The 20394-nt window shown below is 42.8% G+C and overlaps 1 pseudogene; it reads right to left on the reverse strand.

The window, feature by feature from the left end:
- LOC121583141 overlaps positions 1–20394 on the reverse strand; it is an 86605-nt pseudogene that overhangs the window by 8915 nt on the left and 57296 nt on the right.

Genomic DNA, 20394 nt, shown 5'->3' on the forward strand with positions numbered 1-20394 from the left:
CCTGGCTAAAATGCTCGCTTGCTATCCTAACTTCCTTTCATGGGCAACGATGCGCCAGGTCAGCTAGTTAACAATAGCCTATTACATCTAGCTAGCTACATTGAACTTCCCTCCTCTCAGGCCAGGTGCACAATGTATGTATTTATGGTTGGATCAGAATCGCCGTTATATTCATTGGCTAGTGTGGAGAATTAAGTAAAACCACAAGTCCAAATCCCTATCTCCCTTAATTTAAAAAAGAGATGATTTTAACCACCAGAGGACAATAACACAACGAGATGCAACAATTCCAGTTTATCTTGTAAATTACGTTTAGCTTTTGATGTGATGTGGTTGGTGTGACCATGACAGTTTTTATTTTTGTGCACCAGGACCATTCACAGTTGAGCTCACTCAGTTTAGCTCAACGCTGATTGGCTATTGTTTTATTTTTAAAAATATAAAGGGAGGCCAAATGCTCGCTGGCTTCCCTTGCATTCAATGCTATGGGCGGCAACAATGTCATACTATTTTTGACCAGACAGCATCAGATAGATGGGCTACACATACAGAGACAGAGGGGCGCTGTTCTGCTCGCTCGGATGCTTTCTCCAGTGAGGTACATTCAGCCTCTTGCGAATTGAAGGAAAATTATGAAACACAGAGACATGAAAAATCAAATATGTTTTTGTCTTTTTTTCTTGGTAAATGTTTTGGGGATGCCTGGCTTCCTTTGGCATCCATGAATACACACCACTGTCAAAGCCCCATATGTCTGACATCTGACAGTGGGGCTTGAGAGGAGAGAAGGAGGAGGGGGAGGAGAGGGGAGAGAAGGAATGTGGGGGATCGGGTCTTACCCTCCATCCAACTCCCTCCCTTCTCCGTCTCTCTCTCTCTCTCTATCTCTCTTTCTCTCCATTCATCTTTCTTGTCAGTCTGGAAAGACCCCCTAGCCCCTGTAGGCAGTCAAATTCTGATTGCTCCACCTAGTGTGTCAATTGGGCTTAGGGGACTTTCCTCCATATTCCTGTACACACTAAACAGTCTCTGTGCTGAGCCCAATTATCTGCTGGGTGGAAAAGTGGGGCTCAGTGCCCTAGGATGCCAGCAGGGGGATCCATGGAGCAGAAATCATCCCTCCTCCGCCTCAGCGCTCCCCAACTCTCCTATTCCCAAAATCCCAAATATCTGGGTCAGCATGCTTAATGACTTACGCGTCCTCTCCTCGCTGGGCTTGGCAGGAATCTCCTCCACGCACTCCGCAGGAAACCAGCCCACCTGGCCCCGGGCACTGCCTTCCCAGAACCCCCCCTCTCCAATGCTCAGAACTGGAGCGAGGGGAGGGGGAGTTAGGTGAGAGAGAGAGAATCATTATACACAGCACATGTCCTGTAGTAAATGTCACTTGTGGATTGCATGGTACCTGTGTTTAAAGAGCTCGCCAGCTTGTAGTCCTAAAAACCGGAAATGAATTACCTCTGGTTCGTTCAGCCATTCCAATGAATGCTGCTGCTACTCTCTGTTTATTATCTATGCATAGTCACTTTAACTCTACCTACATGTACATATTACCTCAATTACCTCGACTAACCTATGTCCCCGCACATTGACTATGTACCGGTACCCACTGTATATAGCCTCGCTACTGTTATTTTACTGCTGCTCTTTTTTACTTATCTATTTTTTACTTAACACTTTTTATTTTTATAACTGCATTGTTGGTTAAGGGCTTGTAAGTAAGCATTTCACTGTAAGGTCTACACCTGTGGTATTCGGTGCATGTGACAAATACAATTTGATTTGAATGGGATTTTGGGATAAATGCCGAAAATAAGGTCTGAGGTTAACACAGGCTTAGGAGATCTTATACGTTTTGTTCTATGAGATAATATTAGCTAGTTAACATTACCTTTAAGAATGATGAAGCCTTTATGTGCTTTATTTGCTTGTTTTGAATACATAAATGCTTCAGCTGATGAAGATGATCTCATAAAACAAAACGTATAAGATCTCCTAAGCCTGTGTTTACCACATACCTTATTTTCTGCGTGTATCCCAAAAAAACTCCAAACCCCCCCATATGCTTTGGCCAACAAGCCATGGTGGAGTTAACTACTTACAAAAAGACGCCATTATTATTGCTCTCTATTAGTTTATTTCTCAGGGACCACATGCACAACAAATGTTGCACCAAGATTGAGCTAATTTCCATCTGTGTCACAAATGTATCCAGTGGTAGAGCAGTGTTAAGCATAATACAATTGTATTTGTATGTTCTTTCCTTAACACTCCCAAATGTCTCACCTTTAACCCTGTCGTTCTTGTAGAGTGTGATCTCTCCCTCGGCCTGTGGATGGTAGGCGTGGACCACCACAAAGTGCCTCCCTGGCACGGCACTGTACAGCTTCCTCCGCTGGACCACCACCTCCACATTACCACTGGAGGGTGGGGACAGAGAGGTTGGAAGGAGGGAAGAGAGGAGAGGAGATGGAAGAGGGGGTTAGAGAGAAGAGGATATAGGACAGAGGAGGTAGATAGAGGAGGAGTGCATAATAGTACATGCCACATTTGACAGAGTACCACAGTATACAGAGTATATATTGTAAACTCTTAAGTTACACCGCTGTCCTTAACAGAACCAGGAGGGAGGAGAGGGGTACAGGAAGTGTCTGATTTATGGAGCTTGTAAATGGGGCAGGATGGAAGCTGGCCCACATACAGTATTGCTGATCCCTGCAGTGTCCTCTGGGTAGGGAGGAGAGGACACTGGGTTCACCCACCACACAAGCAGTAAGACATCCCAACACAGGGAAGAGAGAGAGAGACTGTCCTTAACTTTCTGAGACGCAATTGATACATTTCCAACAGAAAGTCTCAGATCTTTCTTATTATAATTGTTTTGCGAGAGTACCCGCCACCACCCCGCCAGCATAACCAAAGGAGAAGAACAAGCACACGTATACATCTGCTTGAGTCCAACTACAGATGAAACCACAAGTTTACTAAACTACTGAGATGGACCTAATGTTGTGTATCCATTGGTGTCTGGGTTGATCTGTTGGAGTATTGTATTGGAGCTCCACTTGGTGGTAAGCCCCAGCAACAGCACCATGGAAAGTATTCAAACACAGCCATACAGAGAGAAAGAGATAGTGAGAGGGTGGGATAGAATGAGAGTGATTGTCAGAGAGAGAGAGAGAGAGAGAGAGAGAGGGAGAGAAAGAGGGAGGAGGCATTTAGGAGGAGTGGGAGGGGGAGAGAGAGAAGGTAAGTGGGTCACCGTCCTAAACACCACTCCTCTCCTCAACTCTGAGCCTATGGAGATCTAGCCCCATTCCAGACCTATACATACACACACACACACAAACAGCTTTATTTTCGTGAAATTTCAGGACTTTTTGGGGAGTAAAAATGTTTGACCATTAAAAATCCTATTTTCCCTAATCCCTAACCCTACCCATAACCCTTAACATAACCCTAACCTTAACCCCAAAACCCTAAACCTAACCCTTAAGCTTAAAATAGCATTTGAACAAATTCAGGAAAAGTTATTGTTTTCCTACCTTGTCAGGACATACGGCTGAATTGTTAGGAAATTGGGGTGCTGATAAGGTAGAAAAATAAATACACACACACACTTAGGGGAAAGCCAGGGTTGTATGAAATAAAATAGGGAGCATGACTTTCCGAACCATAAATAGAAAGAAAGAATTTGCCGATCAAATGCAAAGACTTCCAAATGGCGTCAGTTCTAAATGCTACATAACTCAACCCCTTTTGGGAAATATGGGCCAAGAGGAGTCCATCATATTGCTTTCACCAATTCCATTGATCCCTCTAGATCAGTGACAACAATGGGGAAGGAGGGGAAAAGAGGAGAAAAAACAAAGGTTTGTTTCTTCCAGACGATAGGCCACATTCCCTGCTGTGTCTTGGCAATTAATGGAGCGGCTTTGAAAATATGTTAATTAGACAATAATCAGTGTTGATTAATACCTCCTGTGTAAGTTCACTCTGTTAATCAATGATGCCCTCAGAGAATGATGCTGAGAGAGAGAGAGAGACTTGTCTTGACACATCCTCTCTCAGACAATGCTCAGGCTGATTTCAGTATTGGATTGTCCACTCAAAATACAACCTAACCTTATTAAATCATCATTGGTTATGTTCAACAGAGTTGGCTGCTCCTTTTATGTCCCAATTGATTGTAGAAACGAATCTGGCAGCTAATATGAGTCTTCAGGTTTCAGGTAAGGTTACAACACACACCATACTAAGCAAGACTTCCAGAGTGAAAGTCAACATTGTATTTCTGTATTGGAAGGTCTTCGGTAAGAATATTCTTGCAGGAGAGAGGGAATCTGATTTGATTTGTCTAGACTCTCTGGAGAGTATGTGAGTTAGGCACAAATTCAGGCTATAGGACGAGGATCCGTCGCCATAGTTGAGTTTTCTTCTAAAGCAAAAAAGTCAGAGGAGAGAGGGAAAGGGAGAAGAGATAGAGGTGAGAGGATGGATGGAAAGATAGAGGAGGGTTAACAAAAGGGGAGAGGAGAGGGAGAAGAGAAGCGAGTTGCTGAAAAAGGGGGAAAAGGTAGGATGGAGGGAGTGGCAGAGGACAGAATAAAGGCGTCCGCATGCTTCCCTGCCGAACCAGTTTGGTAGAGTTTGTGCATATATTATGACGACATTTAGTGATGTTTTCATTCGTTTTGGACTTCGTGAGGTTTTTTTCCGGCTGTTCGGGCTCACAAAATTTTTTCAGGAGGCAAGGCGAAGTTCGGAGCCGAAGTCTACGCCCCTTCATCGGTGATTGGTCAACAGTAGGGATTCTTCAATAAAGTCTTTGTTGTCATTCAACGAGAGACAACTAGTTTTCATGAAAAGAAAATCATTGAAAAATAATGCACCAAACAGCTTAGTTAGATGTAAAATTGCGTGACTAAGATCTCTTCGGCAAAAACGTAAAAATTAATGACAGATTTCTTGAGTTATCTTTGTTTAATTCTGACTATTTTGAGGAACTGTATACTTGCTACGGCATCTCAAAATGGACAAACAGTACTATTGCTTATTTTTTCTCGTCTTTTAAGGGAGTATTCGAGCCCAGTCGTTCGGTTTGTCTAGCTGACGCCTTAAGGGGGAAATGGAGGTGGAGGATGAACTGAGAGCGGAAAGGAGAGTATGATGGAATGAGTGGTAAGAGGGAAGAAATAAGGAGGGAAAGGCTGATGGAGAAGGGATTGAAGGAGATGAAGAAGTGGAGAGGACAAGAGGCAAGATGGACATGGGATTGGGAAGGATTTGGAGGGGAGGATGGAGATGAAGTGAAACTCCAATGTCCAACCCATCCTGGGTTTTAGTGTTAAACATCCATAGGAAAATTACATGGCTGTCAACATGTCAGGGCAAAATACACACTTATCCCCTCATTCCCTTTCCCTTGTTTTCTCTCCTCCCTATATCCCCCTCTCTCCCATTGTTTCTCTTTGTCAAACTCTTAATTTATCTGCCACATGGCAGCCACCTCTCTCTCTCTCTCTCTCTCTCTCTCTCTCTCTCTCTCTCTCTCTCTCTCTCTCTCTCTCTCTCTCTCTCTCTCTCTCTCTCTCTCTCTCTCTCGTTCCCAGACAGAAGGAGTGTGACGGACAGAATGTGTGGATGAAAGACAGTGCCATATGTCTGCATTAATCTGTCAAGGAGGACAGGGAGCATGGCGTCTTAATCAGTACTGTGCAGATCTAAGGTTATGTCACCAGCAATATACAGCCTTCAGTGTCTAATCCGCAGGGCGCACACACATGCATATGTACATACGCATGCATGCGTGTGTGTGTGTGGTTAAGTGTGTGTGCCTACATGTCTGTGTGTCTCTGTCTGTCACTGCTGCTTCTCCTCCTCCTACTGACCTGGGCTGTCTGTGCTGCTGTGTCTGTACATGTGTCTGCGGGAGCGGCCTGCGGGCCTCCTCTCCCAGCTGGTTGAGGGACGGGGACCGACTCCGGGGCACCACCCCGATGCTGGTACTGCGGAACCCCTGGCCCATGGTCCTCACAGTGCCATTGGGGTTCCCCTGCATCTGCTGGAGCAGCTGTGGAGAGAGGCTACGGTGGGAGGTGGAGGTGGGGGGTCCGAACCCTCCGTGTTGGGGTCCGTGATGCTGGGGGGGTCCCTGGGGCTGGGGCCAGTCTTGGGGGGGGCCCTGGCTCACTGTGAGGTTGTTGTCACTGTTGGAGCGCAGCAGGACCCGGGGGGCCACCAGGGAGCTACCGCTGCTGCTGGTAGGGGGAGGGGCCCGACGCCGCTTGGAGTATTCCGGGGCCTCGTTGAAAGGCACTGGGTATGAGGGAGAGAAAGAAAGAGAAAGATTACATTCATTGATTATCTTATAAACCAGTTCTACCTGACCCTTGCAAATAGGTGTCTGTGTCTGATGAGCCATTTCACTCTATGTTCATGTTCATGTCTTAGAGAGCTAGACTTTGTGGTGGAGAGACACGTGAGGAACAGAGTAGCACTCCTCCCTTTCCTTTCCTTCACATCTACTGATCTGGGACTAGCCTACCTGATAGGTAGAGAATGAAATGGAGAGCACTCCAAGAAATAACCTTCAATAATACATTTATTGATTTTACTCACTTTCGCACAAGCACACATGCAAGCATGTTCGTACTTACGCACTTACTTACTTAATAATACGCACACGGGACACACGGACACAGAATATCAATCACTACCTGTAGGGCGATGTGTCTAATTGATTTTCTGGATGGGAATCAGTCAATAACTATTTTCTTCCCCAAAGGTGTCCATCTATCCCTTATTGTAAAACAGTTGAAACATGCTGGCCCTGGCTGGCCCTCTCATAGACATCCAAGTCATTATTATCCCAACATGATGATGATTATTATTGCACAGAAGTACAGCTGAGCTCCTCTGCCCCACCAGAAATGGTGTGATTGAACCATAATGGAGGGCCACGCTTATTTGCCCGTGGAGTTTCAGCATTAGAGTATAATATCACACTGACAAGCGTGCAACTGCAGCACTTTCGGCTCCACTCGCAATTAGAGCAGTGGAGGAAGTAGCAGGAAGTAGCAGGAAGGAGCCTGCAGTCGCACCAAAGACCCAACAACGCTTTCAATGTGAGAAGGTGATCAACAATAGAGCTAGCATTAGCATTTGTTGTTAAACTTTGACTTACTGCAGTAGACTGGATGCTAGCATTATGATCACGGTGGCTAAGTGTCTTATAGGCATTCTATGCTAATAGCTACAGTACAGCTAGCCACAGGTTAGCCTATAGTGCTAAAAGCCCTCACTTAGCCCTAGCCTCATCTAAGAGGGTTTCAATACATCATTGTCTGTGTCAGTGACAAAGTCCTAGACCGTTTTCCCATCACATCACTTTCTCTCTCCTTCACCAGTGTGTAGAAATGAAGAGAGGCACTAATTGCTAATGAGCTAACATGCTAAGGTGCTGGCAGCTCTTCTGCCTATTAGGGGCTGGTGTGTGTGTGTGTGTGTGTGTGTGAGATATGAAGCAGCCTTTGATTGAGCGCACTGGACTAGACAACATGCATTTCACACACACTGTGGGGGTTGATACGCACACCTGAGAGAGTGTGTGTGTTTGAGAGAGAGAGCGAGCGAGAGAGAGAGTGTATGTGCCAGCCAGGCTTTTGGCTTTAGCAGAGACTGGAGCCATCTTAATACACCTTCACGCTACCTAACAATAACCACTATCAAAATCACAACCACAGCCTGATCAATTCTAACTCAACCTCAACCAGGCCCACACTGCTTTACACACCACCTGACCACAACCACCTCCTGTTTAATCACGAACACATACCCTGACCACAACCACACTTGAAGTAACACTTCACCATAAGAGTGTATACCCTGACCACAACCACACTCCCTGACCACAATCAGGACCACACTGCTATCTAACCACACCCCCAATGTTAACAAACCACATTCCAAACACTTACAGTAAACCATAAGAATGCCCAGCTGTTGTGTGGGGCATGAAGACAGTATCCTCGTGTGTGGGAGGATGCTGAATATGCTTGGTGTCACTGACATGATTATATTACACACAAAGGCTATGAATACACCTAAATCAAGACAAATAAAACACTACATTTTCTAAAAGAGATATTCAAATAGTAAAAACAATAATAAAATAACAGTGGATATGAGAGACTAATGCATTAAAATAAATAAGATATATAATATGGGATAAAATAAATAAAACAGATATTATGACTAAAAATCTTTTTTTTTAAATGTCTACCGTTTCTGAGGCCCTCCGATCCTCCGGCAGGCTGTTCCAAAGGCCAGAACCATAGTGGTTGAAGGTAGCCTCACCAAACGTTTTGGTTGTGACCTTTGGAAAAACTAAAAGGCCAATGCCTAGCACAACTGAGGTGCACTGGATGTAAGAAAAGGGGGATACCTAGTCAGTTGTACAACTGAATGCATTAATCTGAAATGTGTCTTCCGCATTTAACCCAACCCCTCTGAATCAGAGAGGTGCAGGGGGTTGCCTTAATTGAAATCATCGGCACCCGGGGAACAGTGGGTTAACTGCCTTGCTCAGGGGCAGAACTACAGATTTTTACCTTGTCAGCTCGGGGATTCGATCAAGCAACCTTTCAGTTACTGGCCCAATGCTCCTAACTGCCCGGCAGCATGGAGTTCAAACTTTTCGACTCCTTTGATTGGTTCTATTGTACTGGGCAAACTAAATTAAGTACTTGAAAGTATTTGCCATAGTTTGACCCAGGACTGACACTCTGACATACATGCAAGTATGCAGACATGTGTGTGTGCACATGCACGCACACACACACACACACACACACACAGCTCTTAATTGTGCTCTCAATTGTGGCATGTAATAAGCACACATCAAATCTACCCTGGCAATACAAGGTAATGGTAGCTCCAACAATAATAGGCATAGGGGAAATATCTACCCCGGCAATAACAAGGTACGAGTAGCTCCACCGAGCTACACTACTCTCACGAATAAACAATCACCCACAAGGACAAGGGGGGAAGAGGGAACACTTATACACGGACTAAGGAGGGATAAGAACCAGGTGTGTGTAATTAACAAGACAAGACAAATGGAATGATGATATATGGAGCGGCAGTGGCTAGTAAGCCGGTGACGACGAACGCCGATGCCTGCCCGAACAAGGAGGGGAGGCAGCCTCGGCGGAAGTCGTGACAGTTAGTCGAGGTAATTGAGGTAATATGTACATGTGGGTAGAGTTAAAGTGACTATGCATAGATAATAAACAGAGTAGCAGCAGCGTAAAAGAGGGGGTGCAAATAGTCCGGGTAGCCATGATTAGCTGTTCAGGACTCTTATGGCTTTGGGGTAGAAGCTGTTAAGAAGCCTTGCGCTCCGGTACCGCTTGCCGTGTGGTAGCAGAGAGAACAGTCTATGACTCAATCTTTTCAGTCTCCTAAGGGGGAATAGGCTTTGTCGTGCCCTCTTCACGACTGTCTTGGTGTGTTTGGACCATGATAATTTTTTGGTGATGTGGACACCAAGGAACTTAAAGCTCTCAACCTGTTCCACTACAGCCCCGTGGATGAGAATGGGGGCGTGCTCAGTCCTCTTTTTTTCCTGTAGTCCACAATCATCTCCTTTGTTTTGATCACGTTGAGGGAGAGGTTGTTATCCTGGCACCACACGGCCAGGTCTCTGACCTCCTCCCTATAGGCTATCTCATCGTTGTCGGTGATCAGGCCTACCACTGTTGTGTCGTCGGCAAACTTAATGATGGTGTTGGAGTCGTGCCTGGCCATGCAGTCATGGGTGAACAAGTAGTACAGGAGGGGACTGAGCACGCACCCCTGAGAGCCCCCCGTGTTGAGGATCAGCGTGGCAGATGTGTTGTTACCTACCCTTACCACCTGGGGGGGCGCGTCAGGAAGTCCAGGATTCAGTTGCAGAGGGATGTGTTTAGTCCCAGGGTCCTTAGCTCAGTGATGAGCTTTGAGGGCACATTCCTCTGTAGGAATAGTGAACCAAGGGAAAGAAGATGACAAACATCCAGAACGGTCTTATATAAGAGAGGAAAGCAATCAGTGTGATCTATATAGTTTACTGCTGCTCTCTAATACTAAGAGAACTAAGGTCAAAGGGCAATGAGTGATCAGCTCTGGTCAGTGTCTTGCAACCAAGGGATTTTAATGTAGCCTACCAATGAAACTGTACCAACTTTGAAAAAATAAAATGCAGTACTCATATATCCATTTTGAGTATATCTCATTCAGAAATAGCCTGCCAGATGGAAGTAAAGGGTTAAGGGACCAACTGTTTTCACACACAGACAGATGGATCCATAATGCACCAGGCAGAGCCGTTTTGGTGACGTAAGTCATCCACTCATATTGGTGGGTGTGTTTTCTTCCCCGTGGACCAGGAGAACGACAGATACACTGTGTGTCCTCTCGCTGGCTATAATCTACATACAGTAGTTGATTGGTGAAGGAGACTATAAATACCTTTTGTAGAAGACTGAATCATAACAATTTTTTTGGGAAACCACTCAAATGCGTGCCATCATTTAATCTATGACAGAACCTATAATTTATCCTACATGTTAAAGAACCTCTAACCTAAAAAGAACGACACGTGTAAAACCATATACTTTTATAGGTACTGCTAGTTTAAATCAGGATGACAATTGCATGCATGAATCCACAACACACAGACCTAGCTATATTCCTCACATTCAAAAAAGCCTGAATTGTAGAATTACTTTCTGGAGCAGATGAAATTATTGAAAGTGTGCCACGCAGGGATAAAAATACCCCCTGAGAAAGTTGAAAGTGAACGCGCAGTAGCGAAGGAAGAGCATGACGTCTAATTATGAGTCAAAAGCAAATAAAACTTGGACCCAGACGCTTAAAGGTGATAGACCTACCTTCCTTTTTTAAGGCATTGAGAAAAGACTTCATTTTCACCCCTTTCTATTTTACTCCAATGTTCACAATTTCTGCATAATCAGTGCACTTTTTAAAACAGAACGGAAAAAATTAAGAAAAAAATCCCAGACTTTCACTGTGGTCACTGAAGAATGTAGCGGCAGGTACCATGGACAGCAACCGATGGAGCTTAGCGTGCGGGAAATCGGGCGCCAGAGCGCAACGCACATGATCCCGCCTGGCAGAGGTGCGAAAGCACACTCACTCACACTCACCACACGGCAGCCCTCTCTCTCTCTCTCTCTCTCTCTCTCTCTCTCTCTCTCTCTCTCATGCGTACACGTTCTACTGTGTGGAAGACTAGTTGGAAATGTAAGGATTTAAAGGTGAACTTGACATAATGTTTCATTGACTGATGTTGTTAATTCATTAAAATATCATTCCATATGATTTCAATCATTTTCTGACTGCACTCCTTTTGATTTCAACGAAACCTTTCATACATATTTGCCCATGGTGCAAGTAGCCAGAAAGTTACCTGAATGACAAAACATTCAGGAGATAGAGGTGCTCAAAGTTCACCCATTTTGCATACCTCATCCTACCATGAGACATCCATGTCTTTGTCACTGAAAAAGATAAGCGGTTGAGTTTGATCTAATCTGAAATCTTACAAACAGGGTTGTCAAACTATTCTGTGATTTCTTGAAAAAAGGTTTTAATTTTTTTAGCTTGTTGTAGTTTAGACTCTATTTTACATAATCTGAAGTGTTTGTGTTGTGCCAGTCATCGGTTGAGACAAAGTATCCTCTCGAATACATGGTGGGTGTCATTTCAATCATAGAAATATAATTCATAGAATGGACCTATCCCTTCAGACCCCTGCAATTTAGAGAGTACACCATTAACATTTAAATTGAATTGAAACTTTAACTTCCAATTACTACCAGAAAGATGGCTGCCGGTCCACCCACTGTCAAATGTCAACTTGAATGGGAATGTCTGAATTATCCCTTTAAAACAAAAATATCAAAAACAACTTTCTATCACTGGATTCAAACATGCAACTTTTGGAACCAGAGGCAGATGCTTACTGGATGTCTATGAGTATCTGCTAGCATGCTTGTGCAACTACATTTAACTTCTGTCATACTGGACACAGAGACATAAAAATGGTATCCACAAGTTTATCTGACTCTGGGAAAGTAGATAAAGTGCCTCATTGCCAAAATCCTGAAGTATCCCTTTAAAACAAAAATATAAAAAACAACTTTCTATCGCTGGACATTTGGAACAACTTAGAAATTTGACGTTTGAGAAACATGGATGAATGTTTAATTCTTGCATGAGACTGTGAGAGCTTTTTGGGTGACGACATGGTAGGGTGGGGTATGCAAAATGGGTCAACTTTGAGCACCCCTATCTCCTGAATATTTTGGCATTCAGGTCCAAAAAGTCCCTTTCTGACCAATTCTACCGTGGGCAAACATGTATGGAAGGTTTCGTTAAAATAAAAAGGGGTGCAGTCAGAAAGTGATTGAAATCATATGGAATGACCATAAACACAACTTATCTATTAATTTATTGTTTATCAATTAATATACTCAACTCATTCACCCTGCAAAGTACAAGGCTTAGGCCAGGGGTTCCCAATAAATATTGGCCCACGACTGAATTTTGATATCTGAAAATTATCTCGACCCCAATTATGTCATTAACAGCCAATGTTAACTTTTATATTTGGGGCTATGGCAGTCAGTTGAAAAACATTCTAACACAATTTCTGATTGGCTTCTCAACTCACCATCACATACTTTTAATGTGGGGGTATGACAGTCAATTTCAAATTGGCTGGAGCTTTTCAAAAGGGCGTGTCGACAGCGCCCCATCCAACCTGATATTTGGGCACCATTGCAACTGCTGAAATAGAGAAAATGAGTTTAGTGTTGTACAAGGCCCGTGAGTTGGATGACCATTCAAAACGATTGTTCCCAGTCGGAGCTCGCTTCGTTCAGAGTTCCTAGTTGTCTTGAACGCACTGAAGTCGGAGATTTCTGAGCTCCCAATTCCGAGTTCCAAGTTGTTTTGAATGCTCAGAGGGAGACGGCAGGGTATTCCCTTTGAGTCAGGAACCAAAACTCCCCCGTAGTCTCCCGTGAATGCATTGTCTGCAGCATTCGGTCACGTGACAGCTCAATCAGCTGGTCGATTTTACTTATCGGCAGGTCAACTGAGCCAGGATCACAGTCAAACGGATTGGGAAGTAGGTCCCAAAGTGCTCTTCCAAGTGTTGGACCTGAGCAGTCATCACTTGTTTGGGACACTTACTGATGCTGTAGTCAGTTTTTTTTTTTTTTTTACATTCATTGTGAATGACAACAGTTCCTCTCTCAACGTGAAAAATCTTTCCAACACTCCTCCTCGATAACCACCAAGCCTTGGTGTGAAATAGAACATTGTCATGCTCTGATCCCATATCTCCACATAGTTTTGCAAACAGGCATGCGCGCAGGGAATGTGGTTTGATGTAGTTTACAATCAAAGTTACTTGCTGCGTTATATATCCCAGTTCCGGCTCAGCTCTTTTGCCACCAGTTGCTCTCAGTGTATCATATACTGTAATGCATCCATATGACAGAGGGAGACACATTCATAACTAGAGTGCAGAGGCCTGCCCGCTGTCCCACCATAGATGGAGCCCCATCTGTGCAAAAGCCCACCATTCGATCCCATATGGAATCTGTTTTTCGTCAATATAGCCACGCAGCAGACTGATCATCCCCTATGCCATTCCATCCTCGGGAATCGTGAGACAGAACAATGTGTCCTCGTGAATAGCATCCCCTGACATGTATAGCGAACAGCCCGACATGTATAGCGAACAAAAGTCAATGCATGGGCATCTCGGCCCTCACAGCTAACGTCCATTTGGAGAGCATAAGCTGGGGAGTTTTTGAGTCATTCAGTCAGTTTCTTCTTGATTGCTAGCAATAGCATAACTTATTTGTTTAACAGTGTTATCTGACAAAGGTATTGATGTGTTTCTGTGCCTCTGACTCCCCACAGATTGTTTTCACCATATCAATTGTAATAGCAAAGTCTCTGCAATAGTGTGTGATTTCATAGCGTAGCAGGCCTTGCCATTCACCATGGGAATGATTCAAGTGTAACGGTCAGGTGCAGCCTTTTCCCATGATCTAAGGGCGCTCTCTGGTTGAATTTAATCTTTTAGATTTTAATAATTTGCATTTAGATTTTTAAGGTTAACCACATTACAATGCTTTTGAGATACAAAGACGATATTATAATATATATTATTTAGTATATATTGTATATATTTTTATTTTTATTTTTCAGGATTTTGTCAATTCTCCCGAGTCCCCTATAATAGTTAATCACTGGCTTAGGCTATTATAACAGTTAACATCCAGTCAAATGCACTCCAACAAATTAGTAATGCCATTTAGATGTAAAAATAATAATAATCACTGAGTGAACATACACATGATTTCTGAGGAACCCATCTTCCCATAGAATAGGCTAACAGCTGTATGGGAAACAAATCCTTAGTGTTGCTAAGGCGGGATGTCCTAACTGCAGGCCTTGTCTGTTGTTGATGCTCCAATGTAAGCTACTACAAAACGGATTTTGTTTGTACTGTGAAATTAAAACCTTCTGTCATAAGCAATACAAAAAACAATACCATACATTTTTGGCAGATTTCATTCACACAGGCAGTGCTGCTGGCAACACACTATAATGTGATATATATCCACATACTGTACTCTGACTACCTGTTTTCGGGCCCCTCATGCCTTATTGCTTTAGTAACCCAAATATAGGCCTATCGCAGAAGCACTGCAGTTATTTCCTTTTCACATAAGTATATATTTTTGTATATATATTATTTTCTTCAGGATTTTGGAAATTCTCCCGCTACCGCATTTTCATATCAGGCAACATGAGTATGCAGGCGAGTGAATGAACACACACAAGTACACACACACACACACACACACAAACACACACAAACACACACACATATCTCTTTCACTTCACTAAGCCTGACTTCCACTGAGCCCTTCTGCCCGGCACCCCTGACCTTTTTGCTAAACTCATGTCCTGCCATATTTTATGTCTGTGTGTGCTGTGTTGTGTGTGTGTCTCTTTCCATCATTACTGGCAACCATCCTCTGTGAGCTCAGGGGTTACTTACGTAGTCTTTTTTTTTTGGGGGGTATTTGTACTTTACTATTTATATTTTTGACTACTTTTACTTTAACTTTTTTTTAATTTAACCTTTATTTTGACTGGGAAGAGATATAGACCTATAGTAGGTCTCTTTTCCAAAGGTGCCCTGTATAATACTGTACAATATAAAAATACACATTATACACAAAAAATAAAGGGTTTTGCTTTATTTTTACTGTTTTTTACATTGTAGAATAATAGTGAAGACATCAAAACTATGAAATAACACATATGGAATCATGTAGTAACCAAAAAAGTGTTAAACAAATCAAAATATATTTTATATTTGAGATTCTTCAAAGTATCCACCCTTTGCCTTGATGACAGCTTTGCACACTCTTGGCATTCTCTCAACCAGATTCATGAGGTAGTCACCTGGAATTCATTTCAATTAACAGGTGTGACTTGTTAAACGTTAATTTGTGGAATTTCTTTCCCTCTTAATGCGTTTGAACCAATCAGTTGTGTTGTGACAAGGTGGGGGTGGGGGTGGGGGGTATACAGAAAATAGCCCTATTTGGTAAAAGACCAAGTCCATATTATGGCAAGAACAGCTCAAATAAGAAAAGAGAAATGACAGTCCATCATTAGATTAAGACATGAAGGTCAGTCAATACGGAAAATGTGAAGAACTTTGAACGTTTCTTCAAGTGCAGTCGCAAAAAACATCAAGCGCTATGATGAGACTGAGGACCGCCACAGGAATGGAAGACACAGAGTTACCTCTGCTGCAGAGGATAAGTTCACTAGAGTTACCAGCCTCAGAAATTGCAACCCAAATAAGTTATTCACAGAGTTCAAGTAACAGACACATCTCAACATCAACTGTTCAGAGGAGACTGTGTGAATCAAGCCTTCGTGTCGAATTGCTGCAAAGAAACCACTACTAAAGGACACCAATAATAAGAAGAGACTTGCTTGGGCCAAGAAACACGAGCAATGGACATTTGACCGGTGGAAATCTGTCCTTTGGTCTGGAGTCCAAATTGGTGATTTGTGGTTCCAACCGCTGTGTCTTTGTGAGACGCAGTGTAGGTGAAAGGATGTTCTCCGCATGTGTAGTTCTCACCGTAAAGCATGGAGGAGGAGGTGTGATGGTGTGGGGGTGCTTTGCTGGTGACACTGTCTGTGAATTATTTAGAATTCAAGGCACACTTAACCAGAATGGCTACCACAGCATTCTGCATTTTCAACAGGACAATGACCCAACACACCTCCAGGCTGTGTAAGGGCTATTTGGCCAAGAAGGAGAGTGATGGAGTGCTGCATTAGATGACCTGGCCTCCACAATCCCCCGACCTCAACTCAATTGAGATGGTTTGGGATGAGTTGGACTGCAGAGTGAAGGAAAAGCAGCCAACAAGTGCTCAGCAAATGTGGGAACTCATTCAAGACTGTTGGAAAAGCATTCCAGGTGAAGCTGGTTGAGAGAATGCCAAGAGTGTGCAAAGCTGTCATCAAGGCAAAGGGTGGCTACTTTGAAGAATCTCAAATATAAAATATATTTTGATTTGTTTAATATATATACAGTATACACATTAAAATACAAAAACACAGTCATGGTAAGCAGAAATAAAAACACAAATCACCCAGAAGAACAGTTACATTCCTCCACAAATAAAACCCCAATCAATACTTGAAATTACCTGAACAGTACCAGAACATCAAGATGAAATATATTTAGAATTTTGTTCCAGCAATACGGTGCATTTAAACTAAAAGCAGATTTACCTAGCTCGGTGGAGACCCTAGGAACCTCAAAGGTTGACCAATCTTGTGAATGGGTTAGGCAACTCATGTGAGGGAAAAAAGTATTTGATCCCCTGCTGATTTTGTACGTTTGCCCGCTGACAAAGACATGATCAGTCTATAATTTTAATGGTAGGTTTATTGGAACAGTGAGAGACAGAATAACAACAAAAAAATCCAGAAAAACGCATGTCAAAAATGTTATAAATTGATTTGCATTTTAATGAGGGAAATAAGTATTTGACCCCTTCTCAATCAGAAAGATTTCTGGCTCCCAGGTGTCTTTTATACAGGTAACTCTTAAAGGGAGTGCTCCTAATCTCAGCTTGTTACCTGTATAAAAGACACCTGTCCACAGAAGCAATCAATCAGATTCCAAACTCTCCACCATGGCCAAGACCAAAGAGCTCTCCAAGGATGTCAGGGACTAGACCATCGCCAAGCAGCTTGGTGAGAAGGTGACAACAGTTGGTGCGATTATTCGCAAATGGAAGAAACACAAAAGAACTGTCAATCTCCCTCGGCCTGGGGCTCCATGCAAGATCTCACCTCATGGAGTTGCAATGATCATGAGAACGGTGAGGAATCAGCCCAGAACTACACGGGAGGATCTTGTCAATGATCTCAAGGCAGCTGGGACCATAGTCACCAAGAAAACAATTGGTAACACACTACGCCGTGAAGGACTGAAATCCTGCAGTGCCCGCAAGGTCCCCCTGCTCAAGAAAGCAGCACATATACAGGGCCGTCTTTAGTTTGCCAATGAACATCTGAATGATTCAGAGGAGAACTGGGTGAAAGTGTTGTGGTCAGATGAGACCAAAATCGAGCTCTTTGGCATCAACTCAACTCGCCGTGTTTGGAGGAGGAGGAATGCTGCCAAGAACACCATCCTCACCGTCAAACATGGAGGTGGAAACATTATGCTTTGGGGGTGTTTTTCTGCTAAGGGGACAGGACAACTTCACCGCATCAAAGGGACGATGGACGGGGCCATGTACTGTCAAATCTTGGGTGAGAACCTCCTTCCTTCAGCCAGGGCATTGAAAATGGGTCGTGGATGGGTATTCCAGCATGACAATGACCCAAAACACACGGCCAAGGCAACAAAGGAGTGGCTCAAGAAGAAGCACATTAAGGTCCTGGAGTGGCCTAGCCAGTCTCCAGACCTTAATCCCATAGAAAATCTGTGGAGGGAGCTGAAGGTTCGAGTTGCCAAACGTCAGCCTCGAAACCTTAATGACTTGGAGAAGATCTGCAAAGAGGAGTGGGACAAAATCCCTCCTGAGATGTGTGCAAACCTGGTGGCCAACTACAAGAAACGTCTGACCTCTGTGATTGCCAACAAGGGTTTTGCCACCAAGTACTAAGTCATGTTTTGCAGAGGGGTCAAATACTTATTTCCCTCATTAAAATGCAAATCAATTTATAACATTTTTGACATGCGTTTTTCTGGATTTTGTTGTTGCTATTCTGTCTCTCACTGTTCAAATAAACCTACCATTAAAATTATAGACTGATCCTGTCTTTGTCAGTGGGCAAACGTACAAAATCAGCAGGGGATCAAATACTTTTTTCCCTCACTGTAAGGAATTTGAAATTATTTATACTTTTACTTTTGATACTTGAGTATATTTTAGCAATTACATTTACTTTTGATACTTCTATTGAAAACCAAATACTTTTAGACTTTTGCTCAAGTAGTATTTTACTGGGTGACTCACTTTTACTTGAGTCATTTTCTATTAATGTATCTTTACTTTTACTCAAGTATGACATGAGTACTTTTCCACCACTGCCATTCACAGACTCCGACACATACACACTAGGGTTCAATATTTTCCGCAGAATCTACCAATTCTCTTTCCCGAGAAAATAGCAAGAAATTAACGGTCTTGCCTGTATTCCTGTTCATATAATACCAGCAAAACAAAATCGGACATAATTATACCACAGTAAATGGAGAAATATACACATGAATCTAACGGTTTCTTGTTGTATTTGTTGCAAAATGAATCAACTCAAAGTTCACTCAAAGTCACCACACTATTTTGTTGATGTAGCCTAGTTTTAAACAGGCCTATGAAGCACTGTTGGCCGACTGATAAACTATTATGAGTTACAGTCTAATGAAACGTACATTAGTTTTAGCCTACTGAAAGATGCAGCTTGGTCCTTTTCTTTCCCCTTGCACCTGGCCATCGGGGGAATTTGGGAAGGTTGTGGTTGTTTTTACTTTGCTTATTTTGGTGATTTTGTCAGAAGGAACATATCTGATTTTCTTCTAATCAAAAATATTAAATACCATGGATAGCGCTGTGGTTGATCAATTGTACGCAAATCGAAACCCGCCATAAATCATATGCCATTCTAAGGTAGGCTATATTTTACATAAAAGCGAACATTTATCTATTGCATTCATTACCATTAGTTAGCCAAAAAATCTATGGTAAGCATATTTATAGCAATAAAGTAAAACACACATTTTAATAAACATTTTGCTTTAAAATGTTTATTTAGTCACAGCACAAAATCAATTAAACGTGAACCTGGCTACATAAACATGGACTATATAAAAAAAATTAATAAACAAGTCATTATACTTTTTCCTTTATTACTTTTATTCAAGACAGAAAAACAAACAAACATTTTCATAAAACGTACTTGTTCAATTCGAGTAAATCAAAAGAGACCTGTTTCTCGCATTATTTTTCAACATGAAAAATTGAGTTGGTCAGAAACAGAGTAAATATAATTGTAGGTAGGCCTAACTGTAATTGTAGCTGACTGATTCTCAAGACCCAGCCAAACAAATGTAGAATAACATTCTAAACACAAACTTAGGCAAAATAACCTGGTAGGCATACCCTGTAGCCAGTGGAGGCTGGTGGGAGGAACTTTAAGAGGACGGGCTCATTGTAATGGCTGGAACGGAATATTTTTCTGCTGAAGTGGGCTCCCAAAAAGCACAGTGCACCAATGCTTCCCGTACTCAGGCGGTTTCTGATCTTAGTCACAAATTGACCACAGATTGAGAAGGCTCTCTCGGCCTCCATGGAGATGGCCTGGATCGTCGCGAGCACCTCAAACAGGTATCCCAGGTCAGTTTTGCCTTCGGCCTTGTTGGCAAAAGTTGGAACCAATTTTGTTACCGTATTAAATGCATTTCAAGTTTTCAGTATAAACAATGCATGCGCTTTGAATTAATGGCGACTTTGTGTAAGTAAATACGGTGGCCACACATGCACGCACGCGCACACACACAAACACCCTGAGCATTGATTATTGTTCATGCCGGTAGCAGAGCAGAGAAGGCCGTATTAAGACAGATTTAGACATTGCATATAATTTAACAGTTCCATTTCATGTCACGCTGATCATATAAATTATTTATTATAATTTACAATTATTTATCCCGGGAAAAGTGAATGGGTTTGGGTGGGAAATCCCAGTAAA

The sequence above is a fragment of the Coregonus clupeaformis genome, chromosome 15 (assembly GCF_020615455.1).
Source record: "Coregonus clupeaformis isolate EN_2021a chromosome 15, ASM2061545v1, whole genome shotgun sequence".
Lineage (NCBI taxonomy): Eukaryota > Metazoa > Chordata > Actinopteri > Salmoniformes > Salmonidae > Coregonus > Coregonus clupeaformis.